At 43.1% G+C, this 27774-nt stretch overlaps 1 pseudogene; it reads left to right on the top strand.

Annotated features, from left to right (window-relative positions):
* Positions 1–8866: 8866 nt before the first annotated feature.
* On the top strand, positions 8867–26620 carry LOC124264995 (annotated as a pseudogene).
* Positions 26621–27774: the final 1154 nt, after the last annotated feature.

The following is a 27774-nucleotide window of genomic DNA, read 5'->3' on the forward strand; positions in this document are numbered from 1 at the left end:
CATCGTTGACTTTGATGACGGAACAATACGTCGCAGATTTAACGGGATTCGAACCCATACCGACTTCTAATAGCTGCAATCCACCGTTATTGTGCCATCGAAAACATAGTCATAGTTACTGACATCGAGACAATGTGTTAATCACTTTTTCGTTTTTCTTTTTTGTTATTAATGTTTTATTGCCGAATCCCTGTTACAGGTGGGGATTAGCAGCCAGACAATTCCTTGCCCTCTTGGAGAAAAAACCCAACGCAATGAAGGATTCAGATTCTTTAAGTAAGACACAACTGTAACACACACACGTATACCCAAAAAAACGAATAGTGATAATAAGCTGCTGGTGTGAATAAACACGTCCTGCAGCCGCCACATAGCTGGAATATTGCAGTGATGTGATGCAGGTGTTTAAAGACTAGGCTACTCCACCGCCGCCCCTAAAGGTATAACTCACAGAAAACACACATACACCTTCACCCTGGGTTCGAACCTAAGTTGAGGTCTGCTTATCCCTATTATTTGAGGTGAGGTGAAGTGAGAGGGGATTTAACGTCGTGCTTGAGAATATTTCGCTCATATGACGACGTGCATGCATGTGTATGTGCGGCTGTTTGTACTAGCCCAGACTTAAGCTGGTTTACTACTTGCTAACCCACTGAGATACCATGCCGCAGTTAAACGTGAATACCCCACTCAGACACATTATACTGACTCCGAGCCGACCAGTCCTTGTTGTACCTATTGATGCCGAGCGCCAGGCAGGGACCAACAAGTACCATATTTTTACGTCTTTTGGTATGACGCGGTCGGGGATCGATCCCGCGACCTTCCGCTCTCCGGGCGGACGCTCTAACCACTACACCACGGAGGCGGTTACTCCTCCAGAGACAAAGGAGTAAACAACCATTATAATAAAATTATAAAAGATGGACATGGCTGGACTTTTGCATTGAAAAGAATAGAAGATTCAGTAATCTGACATCAGTGAACTGGAGTCTTGAAACAAAGAGTGGTAGGACATCCACTGTTAATAAAACTTATTTTGTTCATATTTATAAGTAAAGATTTGTTTTTCTATTGTATTATCTAATTTTTAATTCATATTGGAAATTCTTGAGGGATATGCTCACCTTTATTAATTTGCATCTATAAAAAAACAACCAAAATTTTGAAAGATTTAAAATCAAGTCAAAAGCCCTATTAGTTATTACATTTTCCTTTATACCAAATAAAATATTTCTTGTTCCAGTGTGGATGTATGAATGAAAGTTGGGAAACAATTCTACCTAAGCTTTACTTGACATACACGACGTTTGTGAGCGAGTGAGTTTAGTTTTACGCCGCTTTTAGTAAATTCCAGCAATGTTACTGCTCCGGATTATCATACCGCAGTATAGCCGGGATACTGTTCAACCCACCCACTCACTCACTCACTCACTCACTCAAAGAATAGATGGATAGCGAAAGATAGGAAAGGTGAGTGAGTGAGTTTAGTTTAGTTTATCGCTTTTAGCAATATTCCAGCAATATCACGGCGGGAGACACCAGAAATGGGCTTCACATATTGTACCTATGTGGGGGAATCGAACGCGGGTCTTTGGCGTGACAAGCGGACACTAAACCACTAGGCTACCCCACCGACCAGATAGGACAAGTAGTCTAACATGTTATGGGCATGAGAATCTATAGTCAGTAGTCGTGGATTAACTAGGCTCGCTCCAACAGTAGGTGTCTAACAAATATCTATTTATTAGGAAGAAGTCATGGTTACCTATGACGATCAACTGATGCGGTAGATATTGATGACTATCGATCATTCGAACAGATGTACCTGGTAGGTTGTGATTCTGTGAAAAATATCATTTCAAGTACTCAACTGAGATTCATTTATACTCAGATTGATTACAGCGTTATAGCTCTACTGGCGAAAATTGGCTATATTGCAATATTGGCAAATCCTGTACACAAATTATGTACACATCTGTTGCATGATGGGATGAGACTTAAACTGGGGGACTCAGTGCATATACAAATGACCTGACATTATTAGGGGGGACATATGTATTTTGCATTTTATGTGATAAAATATGTTACCGGGTCAACATTTGTGGAAGGTTTTAAAGTGTATATTAGTGTACAGTGTTGACATCTTCCAGGGGAATATTGGTATTTAACATCACTATTGACGAGTTAAATCAGGTTGAACATGAATGTGTTTTGTGTGATGTGGTGTGGTGTGTGTGTGGTTTGATGTGTGCTTTGTGTGGTGTGGTGTGTGTATGGTGTATGTGTGGTGTGGTGTGGTCTGTGTGGTGTGTGTATGGTGTGGTGTGTTTTTGTGTGGCGTGGTGTGTGTGGAGTGTTTTTTTTGTGTGTGTGGCGTGTGTTTTTGTGTGGAGTGGTGTGTTTGTTTTTGTGTGGTATGTGTGTGTGATGTGGTGTGTTTTGTGTGTGTGTGTGTGTGTGTGTGTGTGTGTGGTGTATGTGTAGTGTGGTGTCTTTTGTGTGGTGTGGTGTTTGTTTTGTGTGTGTGGTGTGTCTGTGTGGTTTGGGGTGTGTGTTTTTGTGTTGCGTGGTGTGTATGTGTGTGGCGTGTTTTTTGTGTGTGTGGTGTGGTGTGTTTTGTTTGTTTGTGGCGTGTGTGGCGCAGTGTGTGTGTGGCGTGTGTGTTTTGTGTGTGTGGTGTGTGTTTTGTGTGGCGTGGTGTGTGTGGCGTGTGTGTTTTTGTGGGGTATGTTTGTTTTGTGTGGTGTGGTGTGTGTGTGGTGTGGTATGTGTTTTGTGTGGTGTGGTGTGTTTTGTATGTGTGGTGTGTGTGTGTTTTGTGGTGTGTTTTGTGTGTTTGTGGCGTGTGAGTTTTTGTGTTGCGCGGTGTGTGTGTTTTGTGTGTGTGTGTGTGGGGGGGGGGGGCTGTGGTGTGTTGTGGTGTTGTCTGTGTGTTTTTGTGTAGCGTGTGTGTTTTTGTGTGGTGTGGTGCGGTGTGTGTGTGGTGTTGTGTGTTTTGTGTGGTGTTGTGTGTTTTGTGTGGTGTGGTGTTTTGTGTGGTGCGGTGTGTGTTTTGTGTGGTGTGGTGTGTGTGTGTGGTGTTGTGTGTGTGTGTGTGTGTGTGTGTGTGTGTGTACGTTTAGTTGGTGGGTAAGTGAGTGTGGTAAGTAATTTTGATGTGTTTGTGTACGTTTAGACCCGGGTTCGATTCCCCACATGGAGACAATGTGTGAAACCCATTTCTGGTGTCCCCCACCCTGATGTTGCTGGAATATTGCTAAAAGCGGCGTCAAACTCAACTCACTCACTCACTCCAAGGGGTCATCCGTACACAGCAGAACACTCTCAGAGATCTTAGGGAAGGGTGATTTTTCGGATACGATATGTATTCCAGCTAGGGTTCGACTGACTGCACGAGTAATAAGAGTGAAGCCAGCTTCTCGTGTCCCCTGTGATATTGCGGAAATATTTGTAAAAGGGGCTTGAAACATCACTCACTCACTCACTCAACTCACTCACTCACTCACTCTATTCGACCAGAATGCACGGAACGAGACAATGTTCGCCTTCGACCAAGAGACATACATTTTAAAGTGCGGTCCAGATCATTCACCCTGATCTTCTACGACGGAGTTATTTGCATTGTGTACACAGCATTAGCTGTGTCAATCAGGCATATATGTGTGTCGCACAAACCCAGTCGACACCAACCAACTAGGTCAGGTGTACTTTTACTGTCTGAGAACCATGAACCATGTTTGCTGAATAGTACAGATTGATTTTATGATTAAATACACGAATTCAAATCTAGTATTACAAGAGATCGTGAAAACATTGCATAATATACTCATACCAATAATGGTTGTCACCACCTTCAATTTTTTTAATTGGGGAGGGGTGTGGGGTGAGTGTGTGGGGGTTGGGGTGGGGAGGGGGTGACAACCATTATTGGCATGATTATATACACATTTCCACAAGCTACAATTTGGCAATTTGTAGATGCAATGAAATTCAACAATTCTCACCTGACGGGGCATTCATATTGCGACTAATATACCGCATTATAGATCTCTATGTTATGAAGTACACTTTATCTACTAGTACTGCGTTCTCCAAGCTATACTGGATACGTACTTCGTGTCATTTCGGGGCGGTGGGGTAGCCCAGTGGTAAAAGTGTTCGCTCATCAATCCTCGGCAAGGACAAGGGATCGATTCCCCACATGGGTACAATGTGTGAAGCCCATTTCTGGTGTCCCCGCCGTGATATTGATGGAATATTACTAAAAGCAGCGTAAAACCATACACTCACTTACTAAGCGTTCGTCCGTCACGCCAAAGACCCGTGTTCGATTCCCCACATGGGTACAATGTCTGAGCCCATTTCTAGTGCCCCCGTCGTGATATTGCTGGAATATTGCTAAAAGCGGCTTAAAACTTAACTCATTCACTCACCCTATGTTCAAGGTTCAAGATGTTTGTTTGAAGAAAGGCCATGTGGCCCACAGTAAAAAGATATAACATAAAATTGTACAGAGTTACTTTCTTTTGTTGTATACATTCACATACATGTTTAAGAAATTTAGCAAGATTTAACAGAAAGTAATTATCATTTGAATGACACAGGTTTGAAACATTGTTATGATTACCACTACTGCAGTTTGGGATGAAACGCTTTCTCTCCGTTACCAAATATACACAATCATACAGTACATGATTCTCGTTCAGTATTACACTATACAGTGTTACAAAGGTAGGAGTTATCACTACAGACATGGGGCAGTTAGGTCGCCTACTGTTCCAGCGAGCCTAGTTAATCCACGACTATTGACAACGTAATCATGCCCCTAACATGTTAATGCATGTGCAATGTGAAGATTTCCACATCTCACACTCAACCTCCACCTGTCCCTAAGGGACCGTTCATAATTTATGGCTATGGTGTGTGTGTGTGTGTGTGTGTGTGTGTGTGTGTGTGTGTGTGTGTGTGTGTGTGTGTGTGTGTGTGTGTGTGTGTGTGTGTGTGTGTGTGTGTGTGTGTGTGTGTGTGTGTGTGTGTTGATGATGATTTTCATGGAGAAGCATGTACAATGTGAATGACACCCCCTATAATTTATGTACAAAATAAGTGACCCCCCTGCTTGTCATGTACAAAATCAATGACCCCCCTCCCCTTCCCATAATTTCTAAGCATAATTTAAACATATTTTTATGTACAAAAGTGCTGACCCCACTAGTACGTGTGTACAAAATTGCTGACCCCCCTTAATTGTACGTGTGTACAAAATTGCTGCTCCCCTAGTTCCCCAGAACAAAATGGGTGACCCCCCTTAAAATCATCATCACCCCCCAACCCCAGCCATAAATTATGAACGGTCCCTCAGGATCATGGTGTTTCTCTTGATGCTAGTTTGTCTTTGGAATCGCAAGTCACCCATCTTTATAAGAACTGTCACTATTATCTGCGAACCATCAGCTCCATTAGAAACCTCATCACAACAGATTGTGCTCATTCTTTGGTTTGATCCCTCATACTTTCTCGATTCGACTATTGTAACAGTCTGCACTGTGGCATCAGTTCAACTCATCTTCAGAAACTCCAAAACTACAGATCTCAGCAGCTCGCATTGTCTGCCTCAAGTCCAAGAAAGATCATATCACACCTTCACTGATGTATCTACACTGGTTGCCTGTCAAATTCCGGATTGACTTCAAAATTCTATATATCACTTTCAAAGCTCTACATGGACAAACACCTGAATACCTCTCCAGTCTTCTGTGTCAGTACATCCCAACCCGACCATTACGATCCCAGAATCACAAGCTACTTGTCGTTCCTAAAGTTCGACTCTCATTCTATGGGAAAAGATAATTCCAACACGCAGCCGCTAGTTTCTGGAACAACCTGCCCACTCACATCAAGAATGCTGAATCTTTGGACACATTTAAATCGTCTCATAAAGAAACATTTTTTCGTCATGCCTATTATTGGACTTTCTATGTTTAGTTGTCTCTCTGTATATAGTCCCATGTGGGGATTCTAACCCGGGTCTTCGGCGCGACGAGCTAACGCTATAACAACCGCCCCTCCTGAAAGAACTTTATTGAGGCAGCATTTCAGTGAAATCTTTCTGTCTTCATTAAGCACGGGGGCGGTGGGGTAGCCTAGTGGTTACGCCGAGGACCCGGGTTCGATTCCTCACATGGGTACAATGTGTGAAGCCCATTTCTTGTGTCCCCAGCCGTAATATTGCTGGAATATTGCTAAATGCGGCGTAAAACCATACTCACTCACTCACTAAAGACATGTTTCTTACTCAGATATATACTTCTAAATACCCCTCTATGTTTCCCTCGGTACCTCTCTGTGCAGCCCTATATATCCCTGTGTGTCTCCCTCTACCTCTCTGTGCAGCCCTAAATATCCCTGTGTGTCTCCATGTACCTCTTTGTACAGCCCTATATATCCTTGTGTGTCTCCCTGTACAGCCCTATATATCCCTGTGTGTCTCCATGTACCTCTTTGTGCAGCCCTATATATCCCTGTGTGTCTCCATGTACCTCTTTGTGCAGCCCTATATATCCCTGTGTGTCTCCCTGTACAGCCCTATATATCAACCTACCTCACGTATAACGGGTCATCTCAGACAGTCTTTTCGAAATCGTATCATATGGTTAGACTATATAATCAGAGATGTGTATTGTAAATCCCTGGGATGTGAATTGTAAAGTGGGTTCCCAGACCTCTGCACTGATCGTTTCTAAACCTAGGACATTATTCATGATTGATACAACTTTGTCTTGCTATCACTGATCGTAAAATATCACATTATTGATAACTTCCAATATATAGTGGCGATAACTGGTTTCGAACCTGCAACCCTTCGCTCTCTAACTTGGCGGTTTTATCCACTAAGCTATGAAGGATTGCTGTTAAAAAAGAGAAATTGTTTGTCAGTATGAAACGGGTTGTGCGGGCAGCGCACGTGTAGGACACGTGTAGCACGTGCATTGCGCGTGCAAGGCAAGGTGTTGGCGGCCAGTCGCATCCCAATTGACACCGGCTGTTCCATCATTTGCGGGCTGTCCCATCAATGTTGTTCTGCTGGGGGCGTATTGATGTCGATCGTATATATTATTTTAAAAGATATTTTACGCAAAAACGGTTGATAAGTCGGAGAAACCTCTACTCGGGTTTACTAGAGATTGTGAACCCTGAGAGTCGGGAACATCCCTCCTCTCCGGGTTCACAATCTCTAGTAAACCCTCGTAGTCGTGGTTTCTCCTATACATATCCCTGTGCGTCTCTCTGAACTCTCTGGGTCTCCCTGTGTGTGTTCCCTGTCTTTGTCTCTACATCCATATATTTATGTATCTCTGTCTCTCTGTGAACCTATCCATAGTTCTCTCTCCCATTCCCTCTCACCCCTTCCTCGCTACCGCAGTCGGTCTCTATCTCTTTTTATATTTCTCTCCTTCTGTCTGCCTGTCTATCTCCCTCGGCGTCTCTGTGTGCGTGTATCTCCTTTCGTCTGTCGTCCCCTCTCTCTTAAAACTTTCTATTAATATTGGATCATTCATGGAAATATAGCCGCGTGGGGTTGTTTCTAATATATAGTCTAATATCCATTCTCTCTCTCTCTCTCTCTCTCTCTCTCTCTCTCTCTCTCTCTACACACACTCACTCTTTCTCTCACTCTCTCTCCCTTTCTCTCACGCTCTCTCTCATACACACACTCACTCTTTCTCTCACTCTCTCTCCCTTTCTCTCACGCTCTCTTTCTCTCTCTGTCTCTCTTTCTCTCTCCCTCTGTCACTCTCTTTCTCTCTCACTCTCCCCCTCTCACTGTCTCTCTCTCTCTCCCTGCCCCCCGGTCAGTTAATGAAGTAACATTCCCTTGTCAGAATATTCCCGAATTATATCATTACGTAGTTAATAGCTGGACTGAATATCCCCGATCTGTTATGTATTCTTATATTATTAAATTCGATTTATATACTATATATACCTATGTTCCACCAATCACATCAGCATGCATTTCATATAGCTCTTCAACTTAACGAAGACTGAGATCGATATCTCACTGCAATCAATCCCCCACAATCATGTGTACACATCCCACGTGCCGTGACTGTCACGTTGTTTATTGTAGTCACAGAGGAAGTGAGTTCCGGTAGCAATCCGAGGAGATATCTGTGTGTGATTCACGGGCTAATTTTATTCATAAGTTATTACTAATTTCTTAAATTATGACCGATTTAATTACTTTTCACATTTTTACCAGTATTATTCAGTCAAGGAAATTGCGGTTTGAATTTTTACCGTTTTTTTTAATCATCAAATATTTGATAACCTACAGATTATAAATTATTACGATCTTTAGCTGGTTTCTTAAAATGTTCCATCAATTAAGGTAGAAGATATCAAACTGGTGCGAGCTTCGAACTGACACATTGTACTTTAATCCTTTATAGATTTTCAACGTTGCAAATATTCTACACGCAGCTGTTCTTTTCAGGACTGTGAAATTTCACTTTTCCTCGGTCATTTTGTATGACGAAATTTCACTCTGTAAGTAATAACAAGTGGTTAAAAACGTTCGAATTAAAATTTGTTTATTTGAAACAAAATGGCACAAAACCGTACCCCCTCTTTCGTCTTTTATTCTTCTAAATAACGCACCCCCAAACCCCACCCCCACCCCCTTTCATGAGTGACGAGTCCGACAAAGGAAATGTACTTTGGGAATTGTTATCTATTTCATTTAGCGCCACGCCAATCAAAAGTCGATTCCCCGCCCTCAAATGTACTCTTACCTACCACTACATACTCTATGCCCACCAATACAATATAAACGATATCGCTTGTCAAACAACGGAGGTCGCGGGCGCTTTACTGAAACTGACTATAGCCAGTCTACGACGAGGACCCCCAGCAGAGCTGTCGTATAAATCCAGTAGGAAGTGGCACATGCGGCACATCGAATGACAGCCGACTGACTGACAGTGCAATCGACACGATATCGCCCGGCCCTGAAATCTACAACTTAAACCACACTATGATAACCATCGTTCTACTTGGCTGCCTGCTGCTAGTTCTCTATCGGTGAGTTAAAGCTGTTTTCATTCTCTTGTATTTGTCGTCTTTTCAAAGTTTTCTTACATAAGTTGATATTTTGTTGTGTTGTTAAGAATATACATTGCGATTGACCACAGCATTGGTACAAATTATGTAGTACTGTATATGGAAATTCTGGGTAAATGTCTAAGAAATATGTATGTGTGTGGTTCAAAATCTGGACAATTTATATTCATGAAATATATCTCTCTGGTTGACTTGAAATAATTTGACCAATTATGAAATTAGTAACATCCAGGTAAATGTACTTTTCATATTGTCATTGGAACTGTTTCTGAGATAATAAACTGCTGAAAGTTTCAGTAAAAATTGCGATATCATTTAAAAATGTAAAAAACGTTCTGTTACATTTTGCACAGATTATATGAATTTAAATGTCACTTGCAGACAAATTACGACTTTCACCCCTGTCAAATGTGCATATTACATAACAAACGTATGCTTGTGTTGATCCTTTTATTGATGCCGTAGAACATTACAACAATTCACATGCATCTCACAAATATTGTGCTCTTGTATTTTTAGTGACTGTATTCCAGAACAAGTTTGTCACATGTAACTTGCATAAATCTAATTCAGCATTATGGAAATTTGTGTATTAAATAACATGCACTCTGTAAAAATCCATGACCGTTCTAGCTCTGCAATATGTAAAAAATCTATTAACTATGTATTTTAATCAGTCGGTTTTAATTTTCATTGCTTGTAATTTTGAATAAATTGGCTGGAGGCCTTGACCAACAACACTGTTCGTTACATCCGCTAGTTCGTCATAAGCGTATTTGCAATAAGCATAATTTACTGTATTTTAAAAATGAGTTTAATGAATAACGGCTACTTGATCAAGCGTGGTTAATCGGACTTATATGTGGTCGCGGTATTCTACATTTAGGGCAAATGAAAGAATGCACTTTAATATTGGATGTAACCAAATCACTTACAAAGGTTATGAAAAAATTCCAAGGCTGGAATTAGTTCCGACAGAATATATACAGGACGCCGTCACATGACTTATAATCTTGAGTGCTGCTTTTAAACAACCAACCAACCAAATGAAAAAAGGGTAATTCAAATTTAATTTCAAAACATATCAATGGTACCCATTTAAAATACATCACCTTGAATTTACGATTTCCTTTTAAATCTTCGTAGCGACCATCGAGCTTTGGTGTATGAAACTGTATACTGTCTTTTCCCCGCAGTTTATACGTCACATCTCGAAGGGTACAATGTGTGAAGCCCATTTCTGGTGTTCCCCGCCGTGATGTTGCTGGAATATTGCTAAAAGCGGCGTAAAACCAAACTCAGTCAGTCAGTCAGTTATACGTGACATGGTTAATGACCAACCCACACTATAATGTATTCCTGTGGTATAAATGCTGTAAAGAGATACTGTGTCCATTAAAAGTATTCCTGTGGTATTCCTGTGGTATAAATGCTGTAAAGAGATACTGTGTCCATTAAAAGTATTCCTGTGGTATAAATGCTGTAAAGAGATACTGTGTCCAATGCAAGGTGCCCACGCATATTTCTTTAATTGATATACTTATTACAGGTTGAAACCAAGCTTTGGATAACTAGGACAATTAACGATTTAGCCAGTATCACCCACCTCGCCCACTTTGATATTATCCAAAGCTGACTACAGATTCCTGAAATTTTTCGTTTTGTGAAAAAAGTTACATTTTTCCAACAGGGTATAGTCAAAGTGTAGTCTATTGGACTGTGTACACGTACAAATTAAACTGTGTACTACAACTACTACTACTACTACTACTACTACTACTTCTGCTGCTGCTACTACTACTGCTACTACTACTGCCACTACTACTGCTACTGCTACTGCTACTACTACTACTACTACTACTACTGCAACTACTACTACTACTGCTGCTACTACTACTGCTACTGCTACTGCTGCTACTTCTACTGCTACTACTGTTACTACTACTGCAACTACTACTACTACTGCTGCTACTACTACTACTGCTACTGCTACTACTACTACTACTGCTACAACCGCTACTATACTACTGTCCAAGAGCGTTCGTTGGATGTTGTTTGAATATATGAAGTTTTACAGAAACTTATTGAAATGGTTTACTCTATCACACTACTACTGCTGCTCGAATAATGATAGTAACAATAATAATAGGGCCTCCACGCCCAAGGTCATCTGGTAAAACAAACCAGACCTATTTTTTGTTTCGCCCCAGTGACCGACATTCGAGGGGAAGTGCGCGATGTTTGACTTACGGAGCTATGTCAACCTGACGGAGGCTTACGACTGTCTCTAAACCCTCCCCATTTAACCCTCAGTCTCAGTCCATGTAGGTCGCCCTCCGCACTCACAACCTCGGCATCGAATCCAGCGGTGAGTGTGTTTTGACTGGGGTGATATGATCTCTAGACCCGGAGATCAATAGGCTGTATTGGCAGTAGGTCCCTCGTCCACAAGATCGATAGCCTGTAAGTCAGTGTACTACCAGACACCAAGAACGTAGACCACTAGATCAATACAACAATTAGATCAGTGCTGAGTGGGTTTGGTTTTACGCCGCTTTTGGGTTTTAGCAATATTCCCACATTATCACCACGGGGGACACAAGAAATGGGCTTCACACATTGTACCCATGTTGGGAATCGAACCCGGGTCTTCGGCGCGACGAGCGGTTGCTTTAACCACTAGGCTACCCAGCTCCCCAGTTAGAACAACAGATAATTAGATCATTAAAAAATAGATCACAAGACGACTAGAACAACAGATAATTAGATCACTAGGCCACTAGATCCCTAAACTACTAGATCACTAGAGCACTAGACCTCGAGACAAACTGATCACGACACCACTGGACACCATTCACGTTCATTTTTAGCAAAGGCAAATGCTTGATGCGTCTCATCATATCCCAACTGCATAGCTTGCTGCTCTTGATGTCAATCACTGGATTGTTTGCATCGGACACAATATATACCGAACGCCCACACATGGCTTATAATCTTGCTTAGTGCTGCTTTCAACCAACCAACCAACCAACCAAATATACAAACAGATATGAAAGGAGGAAACAAGTAGTGTGATATTTAAACACATGCTTAAACCCGAGGGGCTGGGTGGCCGGGTGGTTTAATTATTAGCTCATCCGGCGAAGGTAGGGTTCGCTCCCTACATGGGTAAACTGATTTTTGGCTAACAGCGGTGTAAAGTCATAATCACTGCACTATACGCTGACATTAACAACTGTAATTAAATATAATTACGCAACTGCTATGTTTAACGTTTTACATACCCGTGAAGATCCGGGTTAGAATTGATCTTCAGGAACCCATGCTTGTCATAAAAGGCGACTATGCTTGTCGTAAGAGGCGACTAACGGGATCGGGTGGTCACGCTCACTGACTTGTACGGTACGTGTCATCATATCCCAATTGCGTAGATCGATGCTCATGCTGTTGCTCACTGAATTGTCTGGTCCAGACTGGATTATTTACAAACCGCCGCCATATAGCTGGAATACTGCTGAGTGCGGTGTAAAACTATACTCACTCACTTATCGTTTGCAGACACATGTCTATCTCCTGCACGCAGATTGGAATTGCGGGGGCAGAGCTCTACTGCTTTTACTGTTTTCAAAGAGTCGTTTGAACTTTTTCCCTTGTATGTTTTCTTCAGAAGCGTACATGGAGTGCGAGGGTATAATGCCAAAAATAGGACCTTTGTTGTTTTCTTGTATCGATAATAATTAAATCCCATCTTAGATGTAAAATAGAAATAATACATCGGCTTTAACGAGACGTGGAAACGTCAGGGTGTTATGTGACCGTCGTTCGGGGTTCTTTTGACGAGAATTTAAAAGCAGAAAATGTGTATGTTTAGAATCGGTGAGCTACGGATGTCTTCCGTTACATGCAGTTTTCTAGGTTCAAAGACAATAAAGTACGTATTTGTTGCCATGTGGCATTTAATCGACATCGAAATTCCCCCCGCAGATCCTTTTCCTATCCCCCTTTTTCTTCTCCTCCCTCCCCTCCTCCACTCTTTCTCCCTCCCCGTATTACTCCGTATACCTCCCTCCTCTCTGCCTTGCTGTCTCTCCTTTACCGCTACCTCACCCCCCTATCTACCGCTACCCCTCTCTTTACCGTTCCCCTCTACCACTACCCCTACCTCTCCCTCCCTCTCTCTCCTTCTCTCTGTCTTGCTATCTCTCTCTACTGCTACCTCTCCCTCTCTCTACCGCTACTTCTCTCTACCGCTCCCCCTCTGTCTCCCCATCCTCCGCTCTCTCTCTCCCTCCCCTTTTCACTCTATCCCTACCTCCCTCCCTCCTTCTCTCTGTCTTGCTGCTTCTCTCTCTACCGCTACCTCCCTCTCTCTCTCTCCTCCATCCCCTCTCACCCTCCTTCTCTCTGCTTTCCTATCTCTGTCTCTCCGGACATGTGAAGATCCGGGTTAGAACTGATCTTCAATAACCCATGCTCGTCGTAAGAGGCGACTAACGGGATCGGGTGGACACTGGATTGTCTGGCCCAGACTCGATTATTTACAGGCTACCGCCATGTAAATATATTCGGTTTACTTATTTTGCATTGTCGTAAATTACTATCAGAACGTATTCATGTAGCGTAAAATCTAAGCATACGTCTCGCTGCAAATTATAGGGGCGGTGGGGTAACCAAGTGGTGAAAGCGTTCGCTCGTCACGCCAAAGACCCGGGTTCGATTCCCCACATGGGTACACTGTGTGAAGGCCATTCTGGTGTCCTACGCGGCGTTATTGCGGGTATATTTCTAAAAGCGGCGTAAAACTAAACTCACTCACTTTAAAGTTGTGACAATATATCAGAGATTCGTTTATTTTCAGGTACTTGAAGCAGTGTCATTCTGTCTTTGAAAAACTCGGGATCCCGGGACCAAAGCCGATCCTTCTCTTCGGCAACGTGGCTGAGTTTAAATCCAAGGTAAGCACATCGAACACTCTGAGTGAACAGCGTTACCGGGTCACGAACTTAACTGGGCCATTGATGCTGTAGGTGTCGTTCACGAGTCAAACACGTTTCAGGGGCTGGTACAAGCAAGGACATATCTATGCTTCGTTATAAAAGTAAAGAAACTTGTTACACTGCTGGACACGTGAAAATCCGGGTTAGAATCCCCACTGCGAAGATCAATGCTCATGCTGTCGATCACTGGATTGTCTGGTAAGAGGCGACTAACGGGATCGGGTGGTCAGGCTCGCTGACTGGGTGGACACATGTCATCGTATCCAAATTACGTAGATCGATGCTCATGGTGTTGATCACTGGATTGTCTGGTCCAGACTCGATTATTTACAGACTACCGCCATGTAGCTGGAATATCGCTGAGTGTGGTGTTAAACAATAAACAAACAAACAACCACAAGGGGTAGCCTAGTAGTGAGAGTGTTCGCTATCCACGCCGACGACTTCAGTCCGAGGAAGCTGTGGTGAGAGGTGGGGTATGGTGAGGTAGGGTGAGATGGGTGGGATGTGGTCGGACGTGAAACGATCAAATGGGATTGCGGTTGTAGATCTTGGCCCCCATTCCATAAAACGTTCGTAGCGCTACGACATTCGTAAGCCTGTGATAAACTATAGAGTTACGACAGGTCGTAACGTTACGAACGCTTTGTCGATCGGGACCCTGTTCCGTACACGTAATATGTAAGACGTATTTCATATTTCCGCGCACCCTCCTCCCCCACCCAGTCAACGTTTCCCCTCTGGCACGGCTCCCAGTACCCCAGTATTACACGCAGGTCTGCCTGTTCCGGGGCCTCGCTCTGCTGGATAAAGTTGTCTGTGCAGACTGGAGTATTTAACTCAGATCACAAAGCTTGCGATGTTAAGTTTAATGCAAATATAGGACACAGACTGTTTCCGTGTCACCGAGTTTCGTTGGCTAAATATAACTTGATCTACTCACAAGACACATTGTCAGCCAAACATTAACGTCGGAGGAAGCTGGGTGTATTTTTTTATTCAATTTTAAGTTATGTTTTAACTTAACAGTCTACAGTCTTAGGTTTTTTTCAAAGTTTAAACTTTGTTTCAAATATATACTCGGACCCAGGCTTTCTTCGTGGTGACCACTAGGCTACCGCGCCAGTACCTCTGTCCCCTCCCCATACCCATCATCAGTTTAAAACTACAGTACACATTTACTTGAGTTCAACGTCCATCTTTGTATTTCAGTTTGCTCTTGACGTGTTTAAAGACTGGAGCAAAAGATATGGAAAGGTTTTTGGGTGAGTTATATTTTGTTTCAACACGTACCGTACTATTTTCTTTATTCAAGAAGCATTAATGTTTGACCAGCGTTAGCAGATCATGCAAATATATTGCTTTATCTTATTTGTCCCGTGAGACATCTTGGAACACAAATATCCAATGTTAAATTAGTCCATTTATATGGCGCTAAAATCCACACCGACAGCATGCTCAGAACGCAGACAAGATAGAATTTAGGAGTCACTTGTAAAACATAGAGAAAAGGTATGTCTTTAGGTTTGCTTTAAAACATCTGACTGTTGGGCTTGTTGGCTTTGCTGATGATGGCTTTGCTGATGGTCGCCATCCCCTAGCGGCCTTGGTCGTTCTTCATTCTATCAATCACTGGTTTTGGTAGTCCAGGTTCGACTATTTGAAGGGCTGATGGGAACATTTTGTAAATATTTCTAAAAATCAAACAATTCCTCCCATGGTTATTCGAGGATGCGGCTTAAAACAATATGCAGTCACTCACAATCGTGGGCGGTGGTGTAGCCTAGTGGTTAAAGCGTTTGCCCGTCACGCCAAAGACCCGGGTTCGATTCCCCACTTGGGTACAACGTGTGAAGCCCATTTCTGGTGTTCCCCGCCTTGATATTGCTGGAAAATTGCTAAAAGCGGTGTAAAACTATACTCACTCACTCATTCACAATCGATCGCTCCTCTGCGCGTGTTGACGAGGGTGTTGCAGCCGCGAATGTAATGTTGTCAACGTTGTTTCTCCCACAGCTTCTACGAGGGCCTCCATCCAAGTGTGGTCATCTCTGACCCACGGCTGACCCAGCAAATCCTGGTCAAGAGGTTCGCCTGTTTCAGCGATCGGCCGGTACGGACGATTTCAGTGATTCCTCTGGCCATACATTTGTATCAAAAATATTTTTATGCTTAAGTCATGTCATAATTATTTTAACCCTAGATCTTTAGAGCCTGATGTGTTGTTTGAAATTTAGATGTCTTGAAACCTAAGTGGGTTTCTTCCCTAAATTGTATGCATGTGTCTTACCTACAAAGAAACCCGTGAAGATCGGGTTTGAAATTGATCTTCAGTAACCCATGCTTGTCGTAAAATGCGACTAACAGGATCGGTGGGCAGGCTCGCAGACTTGGTTGACACATATTATCGGTTCCCAGTTGTGTAGATCGATGCTCATGTTGTTGATCACTGGATCGTGTGGTCCAGACTCGATTATTTACACACCGCCTGGAATATTGCCGAGTGCGGCGTAAAACTAAACTCACTCACTCAATCACTTATAGAGAAAATATTTTGCATGTGACATTCACAGAACAGATATTCTGTCTCCTGCAAACATCCCATCCACAACCCCACTCCAGAATACTAAACGACATTCACTAAATTAACACTGAAACATTTAAGCGCAAAAACTGTCATACATCATCGTCCAATTACAAATAAGTCAGCTTCAAGCATAAGTATTTCAATATCGGTACCGAAATTAAGGCAGTTTTGCTTGATATATTTAAGAATAATGAAGTAAAGTCGTGCACTTAAAACTTTAATTTCTAAAAGATTTTATATTCTCTACAGGCGTGCACCCCGTTCCTCAACCCGCTGGATGAGCTAGGCATTCAGAACGCTAACGGCGAACTTTGGAAACGACAGAGAATGGTGGTTGCTAAGGCGTTCCATTCCAAGTGTCTGAAAGAGGTGAGCAGATTATCGCAGGGTCAAGGTCGTCATTGCCGCGCCATTTTGAATAGGTGTTAGCGGGGCCGTTTGGTTTAACGCGGGTTTGAACAATATTTGAGTGAAACCACGACGTGGATTGTTTCGGGAGACCCGTCGGTATACAACATTTGATTTACAAATTCGGGGCAAACAAACCTAGGAACATAGCAGCAAAAATGTGGATTTCGAATTCCCGAGTTTTTCACGACCCAAGGGACGTAACTCTGACATGCCTAAGGGACGCAACTCTACACAGCGAACCGAATTGCCTCAGATGACAAGGCCACCCATGCCTCAGGCAAAGATCTGCAGCTGTGACGGCGAAATGTCCAAAATCATCAGCCCAGATAAGATTCTGGTTAGAATTGGTCTTCAGTAACCAATGCTTGTCGTAAGAGGCGACTAACGGGATCGGGTGGTCAGGCTCGCTGACTTGGTTGACACATGTCATTGGTTCCCAATTGCGCAGATCGATGCTCATGCTGTTGCTCACTGGATTGTCTGGTTCAGACTCGATTATTTACAGACCGCCGCCATATAGCTGGAATATTGCTGAGTGCGGCGTAAAACAACAAACAACAAACAACCAAACAACCAACCTAAATCATCAGCAGACTGCGTTTAGAACGAACACGTTTATAACGAACTGGATTATATAACGAACTGGATTATATAACGAGCTGCTATTTGGTCCCGATCATTTGCCGTGTACTGTAGTTGAAATGTGTATAACGAACTACGGTTATGTACATGGCTCGATTTAAGAGATGTTAACCTACTTGCACCAGGTGCAACCTAAGATAAAAACCTAGTTGCACCAGTCAAATTCCAGTTGCACTGTTTTTATAACAATATGTAATATCAGAAATATTCTATTGAATTATTTAGATGCTTTATTCAGAAGTTTACCCACTCAAATATTGACTTGCGCCTGGTGCAAGTTAGACTAATAACTAGGTTGCACTTTGTAATATCGGGTTGCACCAGTGCAAGTAACAAAGCACTAAATCGAGCTCTGTTATGGAGACTGAAATTAGTGATTCTTTTGAGCTCGTTTAAACCGTAGTTGGCTGTATTTGGTGTGTAATGTTTGCGTTATTTAAATACAGATCGTCTCTGGCGTAACTCGAACATCGAGAAAGCTACTTCAACGAATTGAGACTTCATTCGAAGATGGCGTGGAAAGTGTGGACATCGCTCAGTGAGTACACAGTCACCTCAATTACTGCAACCACCCTCCGACAATTCCACTCACTGAGTTCCGGGAGGTCAAAATTGTGGTTCGAATCCCATTTCGTTCTGATTGTATGTTCTTGCTTTGTCATCTACATAACCGTGCTGGACGTTTAGCTAGCCTGAAGGTAAACCATTCGTCTGTGACACCTGGGTCGATTCCTTACATGTGAAACCCATTCAGTCTCTCAATCACTCTTTGTTAGTTTATTTAAAAGTGAATGAGTCAGTATGGTTTTACTCCGCTTTTAGCAATATTCCAGCAATATCACGGCGGGGAACGCCAGAAATGGGCTTCACCATGGCTACCCCACCGTTTAAAGGAATCGAACCCGGGTGTTCGGCGTCGCTCGAGCGAACACTTTAACCACTAGGCTACCCCACCGTTAAAAGAAACGAGTACAGAGACATGACCAAACTCTTTGGAACCTGTTTTTGGCTTGGGTACTCCGTCTACTGGACGTAGATTAAACAGACGCACTCGAACACCATAAACTAATGTTTGTGTAGGCACAGTCCACGGATATATATGACTAGATTTCGTCTCCAGATCCGGAGTAGATATCAATAACCAGGATCATGAGCAGGTGGAATTTGGGATTCTGCAAAAAGGTCAAAGCTCCCCCCCTCCCCCCTTTTCTCTCCAGACACATCATCGTTACCAATACCATGCCTTCTGTTTCAGTCTAGCGGAGCGATACACCCTCGACGCCTTTGCGAATGCAGCATTTGGCTACGACTGCGACAGTCTCAACAACGATCAGGAAATTCTCTACAGATACATGTTGGTGTTCAACAGATCAGGTGCTGCTGAGAACCAGCTCACAGGCATTGCACGTACGTGTTTGTAGAAATCTAAACTATTGCATCAAACTACATGTATTTTTGAGCCCACTCCAGATTGAAATATATTGATTGGTACAGGCTGTAAAAGGGCCCGTTCTTCAAGGAGGCACCCGTGAACATCCGGGTTAGAATTGGTCTTCAGCAACCCACGATTGTCATAAGAGGCCACTAACGGGATCAGGCGGTTTACATCGATGTTTATGAATCACTGGATTGTCTGGTCCAGAAATGAGCTTCACAGGGGAATCGAGCCTGGACATGCGCTTGGCGAGCAAACGCTGTAACAACATAGCCACCCAACTCGGGCAACTCCGGACATCTCCGGGTATCTCCGGGCATCTCCGGGGGTCAGGACCCCAAAAGCCATTCTCATGCTGGGAATTGAACTGAAGTCGTCGGCGTGTATAGCGAACACTTTGCCTACTAGGCTACCCCACTGCTCCCTTGTGGTTGTTTGTTTGTTTATTGTTTTACGCCGCACTCAGCAATATTCCAGCAATATGGCGGCAGTCTGTAAATAATCGATTCTCGACCAGACAATCTAGTGATCAACAGCATGAGCATCGATTTACGCAACTGGGGTACGATGACATGTGTCCAACCTGTCAGCGAGCCTGGCCACCCGATCCCGTCGCCTCTTACGACAAGCATGGGTTACTGAAGATCAATTCTAACCAGGATCTTCACGGGTCCGTTTGTTCTAAGTGGATCGTACTGTCCTGTATTGATGATACTGTCAACGACCTGTCAACTTGGCCAAAATTCATACACAGCGCCTGGTTAAATCTGGAGTATAGTTGATAGCGGTGTGACTCAACACTCGTATATTTATATATTATGGTCACGTTTGACTAATGTAACTGCGCATTCTCCTTACAGGGTTGTTTCCGTCACTCACGTGGTTTCTGCAGTTGTTTGACACAGAACATCGTCAGCTCCACGCACTGCATTTAGAGAATATGAAAAAACTCATTGAGAAAGAAAAACAAAAGGTATGATTTGCACTATGGTCTAGGTTTTTTTTGATTTTACGTTTGTATTTGCACATTAAAGAAAACAGCTTTCAAGTTAGAATTTGAATTAATGAAATAAGAAGCATAATTATGTCAAGGTTAAAAATACTAAATAATATTTATAATATTAATATAACAATTTTGGCCTTTTTTGTCAAATTGTGTCTTCATAAATAATACAAGTCTAAATATTCTGACAGCGTCACATGACTTGTAATGTTAATTTATCTTCTGGGGTGGTGGTGTGGCCAAGTCTTGAAAGTGTTTGCTCGTTATGCCGAAGACCCGGGTTCTATTCCCCACATGGGTATAATGTGTGAAACCCATTTGTTTTGTCCCACTCCTTGATATTGCTGGACTATTACTAAAAGCGGCGTAAAACCTCATTCACTCACTGATTAATCTTTGGAACAAATTCCGATTTTGTTCTGTACAAATCCCTTCGATAAGTTTATAATAATGTCCAACCTGCCAAGCTCCACACTAGGTATGCTCATAGCGCTAACAATCAAGGCACAGCACATATTTACCCGGATAACCCAAGCTGCCTGTTCGGCGCTAGAAGGTTATATTCACATGACGTATCCCACCGGGTACCCATTTTTCTGCTGGGTGAACAGAGGCAATTTTGAACAAACTCAATTGCCTAAGGTTAGACCACATGTATCACATGTGCTTTGTTGTGGGACAGGACTGAAGTCCTAGAAACTCTCAGGGGTCAAGCTGCCAAACACGGTCACCCATCCAAGAACGCTCCGTGCTTGACGTTGCTTAACTTCAACTGATATGTGACCTGAGCTCTGCGCACAGGACCACACACCACGTGAAACAAATCACCAACGTTGCCCGTGAAATTTCCCTATCATTTTGATTGTCCTTTTTAACATTAGTTTTTAAGATCGATAGATTCATAAATCAAGAAAAATAAGGAATAATGAATGCCAGATGTTGTAATTGTTTTTGGTAGAAGTAAAGGCAGATGAGCTAGTTCATGACGCAATGTGACATCTGTTGACAGATGGCGCTGTGCCCAGAGAATCAGTCAAAACATCTCCTACGTCGTCTCATGGAAGGTTACTCAGTTTCCACTGACGAAGACAACAACGACGTTAAGCGCCATCTGTCGGACGACGAAGTATTAAGTCAGGCAGCTACCATGGTTGGTGGAGGTCTTGGCCCTACAAGTTCAGTTCTGTCGTTTGCGCTTCACCTTTGGCTACCAACCCAGAAGCGCAGGAAAAGTTGACAGATGAAATAAATAAAGTTTCACAAAATGAGGTATGGTAACTTCTTGGTTTTCAGAATGTGTATACGACTGTTTTAACTTCAGCTATCAAAATCTATTTCACGACAGTAACGGTGTCATCGATTCTCAGTAGATCAAGTGAATATGGTTCACCTGTATGTGATTAAGAGCCACGGCATAACTTACCCCTGATTTCCGAGGATGGTGTCTTTATCCATTGTTGATTTCAGCCGCTGGACTACGACGCACTTTCTCAGATGGAATATCTCGATATGGTTATAGAAGAAACAAGTCGGGTATTCCCTGTGATACCTGGGTAGGTACACTGAATATGTTACTTGCATACGCATACGCACACGCACACATGTTTACGGGAGATGTTTTTGTTCAAATGGTTTTGTTTGCCCTCAGCAATATTCCAGCTATGTGACCAGACAATCCAGTGATAAACAGCATCAGCATCGCTCTACACACTTGGGAACCGATGACATGTGTCAACCCCGTCAGCGACCCTGACTACCCGATCCCGTTAGTCGCCTCTTACGACGAGCATGGGTTACTGAAGACAAATTCATCAGTCTTGGTCCTGGTGTGGAACATTCGCTGATTACACCCATGTCCTTGGATCGATTCCCCACATGGGTACCAGGCTGGAGGGGTCAGGCTCGCTGACTTGGTTGACACATGTCATCGGTTCCCAATTGCGCAGATCGATGCTCATGCTGTTGATCACTGGATTGTCTTGTCCAGACTCGATTATTTACAGACCGCCGCCATATAGCTAGAATATTGCCGAGTGCGGCGTAAAACTAAACTCACTCACTCACTCAGAAGCAGCGTTAACCCCAGGTGTAATATGACATGGTATGTCGCTGTAATATATTCTGGTGAAATGGCAGTTGACTATAAATACGTCTTCTCCGAGGGCAAGCGGACAGAGCATCTGCCGTATCATGCCAAAGGACAATAAAAGACGGTACTTGTTGTTGCTTTCCATGGCGCCCGGTATGAAAGGGTTAAAACACCGACTAACGGTCTGTTTATTGGCGTGAAACTGCGGTTTGGTATCTCAGGGTGAGATACTATAAAACCAACGCTATACTCTTGAATGAAGGACCGCTTCCGTGGTGTAGTGGTTAGAGCATCAGCCCTGAGAGCGGAAGGTCGCGGGTTCGATCCCGGCCGCGTCATACCAAAAGACGTTAAACTATGGTACTTGTTGGTCCCTGCCTGGCGCTCGGCATTAATGGGTACAACAAGGACTGGTCGGCTCGGAGTCAGTATTATGTGTCTGAGTGGGGGTATTCATGCTTAACTGCGGCATGGTATCTCAGTGAGCTAGCTCTATTAAAGGGGCGGTGGGGTAGCCTAGTGGTTAAAGCGTTGGCTCGTCACGCCGAAGACCCGGGTTCGAATCCCCACATAGGTACAATGTGTGAAGCCCATTTCTGGTGCCCCCCGCCGTGATGTTGCTGGAAAATTGCTAAAAGCTGCGTAAAACCATACTCAGTCAGTCAGTCAGTAGCTCTATTAAACCAGCTTAAGTCTGGGCTAGTACAAGCAGCCACACATACACATTGCATGCACATCGTCATATGAGCGAATATTCTTAAGTGCGACGTTAAACCCCATTTCACCTCACCTCACCTTGAATGAATGAGTAATTCGAGATTTACACAGTATCAGCAATATTGCATTCTCTTCAACGCGGTGCATATTTCACCACATCTACACAAAAAAATGTTTACAATATGGTTTTCTGTTTACAGCGTAGCACGCACTTGCACTGAAGATTGTGAAGTCGATGGAATTCCTTTCCGGAAAGGGATGAAGGTTAGAGTTATGGCAGTTGGCATGTACACTGACGAGACGCTCTTCCCGGAGCCGGAGAGATTCCTCCCAGAGAGATTCAGCAAAGAGAACAAGGAAAAGCGACCTCATTACAGTTATCTCCCCTTACGGGCACGGTCCGCGCATGTGCGTAGGCTTCAAGTTTGGCCTCGTTCTGATAAAGGTTGCTCTTGTCCAGATACTTCGTCACTACGCCCCTCACAACATCCTCCAAAACACAGGTGAGTTCTGCTTCCTCTGTAAACAGTTCACACACTCTCTCTATACACCCGGGACCCGTGAAGATCCGGTTATAATTGATCTTCAGCAACAAACCCATGCTTGTCGTAAGAGGCGACTAACGGGCTCGGGTGGTCAGGCTCGCTGACTTTGTTGACACATGTCATCGCATCTTAATTGCGTAGATCGATGCTCATGATGTTGATCACTAGATTGTCTGGTCCAGACTCGATTATTTACAGACCGCCGCCATATAACTGGGATATTGCTGAGTGCGGCGCTAAACAAGAAACCAACCAACCAACTATACAACCGGTTCTCTCTCTGCATGCAATTGGTGGTGCAGCGATAGTGTTGTAGTGATTGGGGCCACGTTCTGGAATATTGCTTAAAACCAAACCAGTAATAGTGTTGTAGTGATGAGTTTTAATCGCGACTGAGTTGTAATCAGACTGAGTAGTGAGGCTTGACGCCCGTATCATTATACCAGTTAAATCACGACCCATCTGGCTTATGTAGGACAGAAGTCCGAAGAGAGATATAGATCCCAAGGCCTAGATTTTGAAGCTCTCTTAGCTCTAAGATAGTCGTAAATTCATACATTAACATTAACTTACGACTATCTTAGCGCTAAGAGAGCTTCGAAAGTCTAGGGTTCAGGTCCCCGATTCACAGGGCGTTCGTAACTACGTCATTTGTAACTTTGTGATGTAGTATTGAGTTACGATTGGTCGTAACTTTACGAACGCTTTATGGATCGGGACATATCACGTATACGGTGTAGAGGAGAGGTGATTCATAGCATTCTGGTGTTGCCAAAGAGAGGTAATTATGGCGAAGACCATAAAGACTGGGTCACCGATGCCCCACAAAATGACAACCTATAGTTGTGTTTGTCATATATCATACACATACAATATACGTTACACGGTCGCGCCCAGTAGGGCAACCTAGTTTTAGTATGAAGTAATTGGCCATACAATAATATCGACCAGGTTGAATCAGCGACCCGTTAATTAGTGACAAGACTGACAGTTGGAGAGTCTGTATACAGTTAAACCTCTTTAGTCCGAACCCGTAAACCCTTCATTGTAGAGGTTTGGTAACATCCTGACACAATCAAAGGGGCATTACTATGTTACTTTGTTGAACCTTGCTGATCATGTAGGTTACATTGGATTAGCGGTCGGGTAAAGTAAAGAGATTGCACGTCCCGCCGAAGGCCAGGGTTCGATCCCCAAATGGGTGCAACGTGTGAAGCCCATTTCTTGAGTCACGCGCTTTGCTATTGATGGAATATTGCTAAAAGCGCCGTTAAACTATACTCACTCACCCACTGACGAAGGGACGGCGGTTGACTCACATCAGACAGATATAATGGCAATTAAGAGCCCAAGATACGAGTTCAGTGAGTGAGTGAGTGAGTTTTCAGCTGCCTTCAGCTTTATTTGTGTTACGTCTCGGGTGAATTGTACAACATTTAATTCAAACTGAATTTTTATCAACCTATAGCACTCCTTTCCAAACACGCAGGTTAGAAAAATATCATTTGTTTGTTTCATGGACAAAGGCGTTACTGTCAAGTAAGCAAAGTAGGCTTCATATAAGGCTTTAAAGTAGGTCGTATGAACAACCTGAGAGAACAAGCTTCGTTGGAAATGTTGAGCCAGGATCATCCGTCACGCCGAAGACCCGGGTTCGATTCCCCAAATGGGTACAATGTGTGAAGCCCATTTCTGGTGTCCCCCGCCGTGATATTGCTGGAATATTGCTAAAAGTGGCGTAAAACTAAACTCAGTCAGTCAGTCATCGTCTTCGACCTTTCGAGTCGCGACGGTTTTTTGCGCATGCGCATTGTCCTTGATCTACATATATTTCTACGTTGTTGTCTAGTGCGTACATGCGTGACGTATTATAGCTGTTCTGACATTCCTTTGTTAACCCACTGCTGCAGAGATTCTCCCCATATCATCACTATTTCGATAGTGATTCACAAACATATATGCTCACAATGCAGCCGGATTTTGAAATAGACACTACTTTCTCCAGAGGCCTCTCATGGACGTAGAATGGTTTTGCGGGTCTATTAATCTGCTGGAGCTATATGTTAGTCTTGGGTCAATAGCGTGATGCATACGTTTCTGACCTTCTCATCGCATGTAGTACAGGCGCTTTGCTAAATAGAACGTTGAACATATCTACGCTTCGAAGCGCAGTCCATAGTACTGTACTGTTTATGATTTAGATCTCTATAGACAGAACCTAGTTCAAAAGGCTCTGGAAATGGTTTGTATTATCCTATGTATTTTCACATGAACAATTTTTCATCCGCGTTGACAACACGTCTCTGTGTGAACAGTCAACACGTCTAGACGAACTGATATGTTGTAGAGGGTAATGTCGAGTAACTCTCCATTCCTTAAAAATAATGGAGCCGAGGCACATTATTTTTAAGGAATGGAGAGTTACGAGGATATTACCCCTGCTTAAATTACATTCAAAGAACTGGGGAAATTTCTGTTATCAAAATTATATGTCAAAATAACAAAATGAAGGCTTTAATTTGAAACTGGTACACATCGCTCCATTCCCGAAAAGTAATGGAGCGAGAGCAAACAATGGAATGACGTCACAAATGTAATTTAAAGCTTTCTAACGTCTAGACGTCTGAATGTAGTCCATTGACTGTCTCGAGTGAGTTTTACGCCACTTTTAGCAATATTGTAGCGTTGGGGGACTCTATAAAATGGGCTTTACACATTGTACCCATGGGGAATCGAACCCAAGTTCTTGGCGTGACGAGCGGACGCTTTAACCATTAGGCTACCCCCACGCCCCACGGTTATTTAGAGTTCATTAGGTTTTCAAGCGAGTTACGTCCCTTAGATGCACCAGGAAACCTATGACCATGGTCTCGTTACAGCGTCTTGTTCTTGGTAGATATATACTAAGGGATAGTCATTTGAGTATTGTTAAACTAACCTTTAATCTTTGTTGCCTGTTGCAGATTCCACTGAAAACCGCCCTAAGGCCATTCTCTTAACCCCTCACGGATCTGTCCACATCGGCCTAGATTAAGAGGAACACGTGAGGCAACTAAAAGACAATCAGGACCATGTGTTTTGCAAATCTCGCGTGAAGTCGCCAAAATCTGTGATATGTAATGTGGGACCGCGCTTTCTTCTGTGACGTCATAAGCAGATGTGACGTCATCCATAACTGACTGAGATGCCGAGTTTCAGCGTTATGTACAGCTATTGCTGTGGGAAGAATGATTTGAACAGCTTGATGGGGTGCACGTCACGTCCCCATAACGTGACAAGTGACAAGTGACGTCGTTTGGCTGTGATCTGAACGAGACTGAAGACTTAAACCATAACAAACTCATCAAAAACTCTTCCATTATGTCACGTGATCATCATCGTCATCATCATCATCATCATCATCATCTCATCATCATCGCAAGACATGTTCTCCAGTTAGATGTGTGTTCATGTATATATTGAAAACAAAATTTAAATCATGTCCAGTAATGAAATCCATCTGTCACCGTTATTAGACATTCGTGCTTTTATAAAAAGTATATTTGGGGCTTTATATATTTTCCGTATTTATCCGCTTAAAATGCAGCATATGACGAATTTATAATGGTCAGGGGCGAACTAGGGGTAGCCTAGTGGTTAAAGGAACTCAAGCTCCACATCACGTCGAAGACCCGGGTTCAAATTCCTCATATGGGTACAATGTGTGAAGCCAATGTCTGGTGTCCCCCGCCATGCTATTGCTGGAATATTGTCAAAAGCGACATAAAACTAAACTCACTCCGCTTGGTTGTAAAGGCATGATTATATATAAATGTTATTAAACTCCACATTCGTTTCAGTTTTTAAAGAAAGAAGTGCCAAAGGCAAATGTGATGTTACTTTTAATTGTTAACATGGTGAATCTTTTATAACACAGCTATGTATCACGGGAACATGCACACGATGTAAATGTGGGAACAGTGTATACACAATAATATGTAAGGTCTTTGCTGTGACCTAAAAGTGTAATCCACACAATTTCAGATGAAATAAAATGTTACGTATAACGGGTTATACTCACTGTACTGTTATTTATTCATGTATTGGCGTTTTGGGACATTGATGCCAAAAATCACTGGATTATCTGGTCCAGACTCCAGATAGTCGGAATAGTGCTGAATGGAAGCGCCCGCCTTACACTCCCGCTACACACACACACGCACTCCCTCATGATGAGCAATGT

The sequence above is a fragment of the Haliotis rubra genome, unplaced genomic scaffold, assembly GCF_003918875.1.
Source record: "Haliotis rubra isolate DU_JTF1 unplaced genomic scaffold, ASM391887v1 Scf955, whole genome shotgun sequence".
NCBI classification, from domain to species: Eukaryota; Metazoa; Mollusca; class Gastropoda; order Lepetellida; family Haliotidae; genus Haliotis; species Haliotis rubra.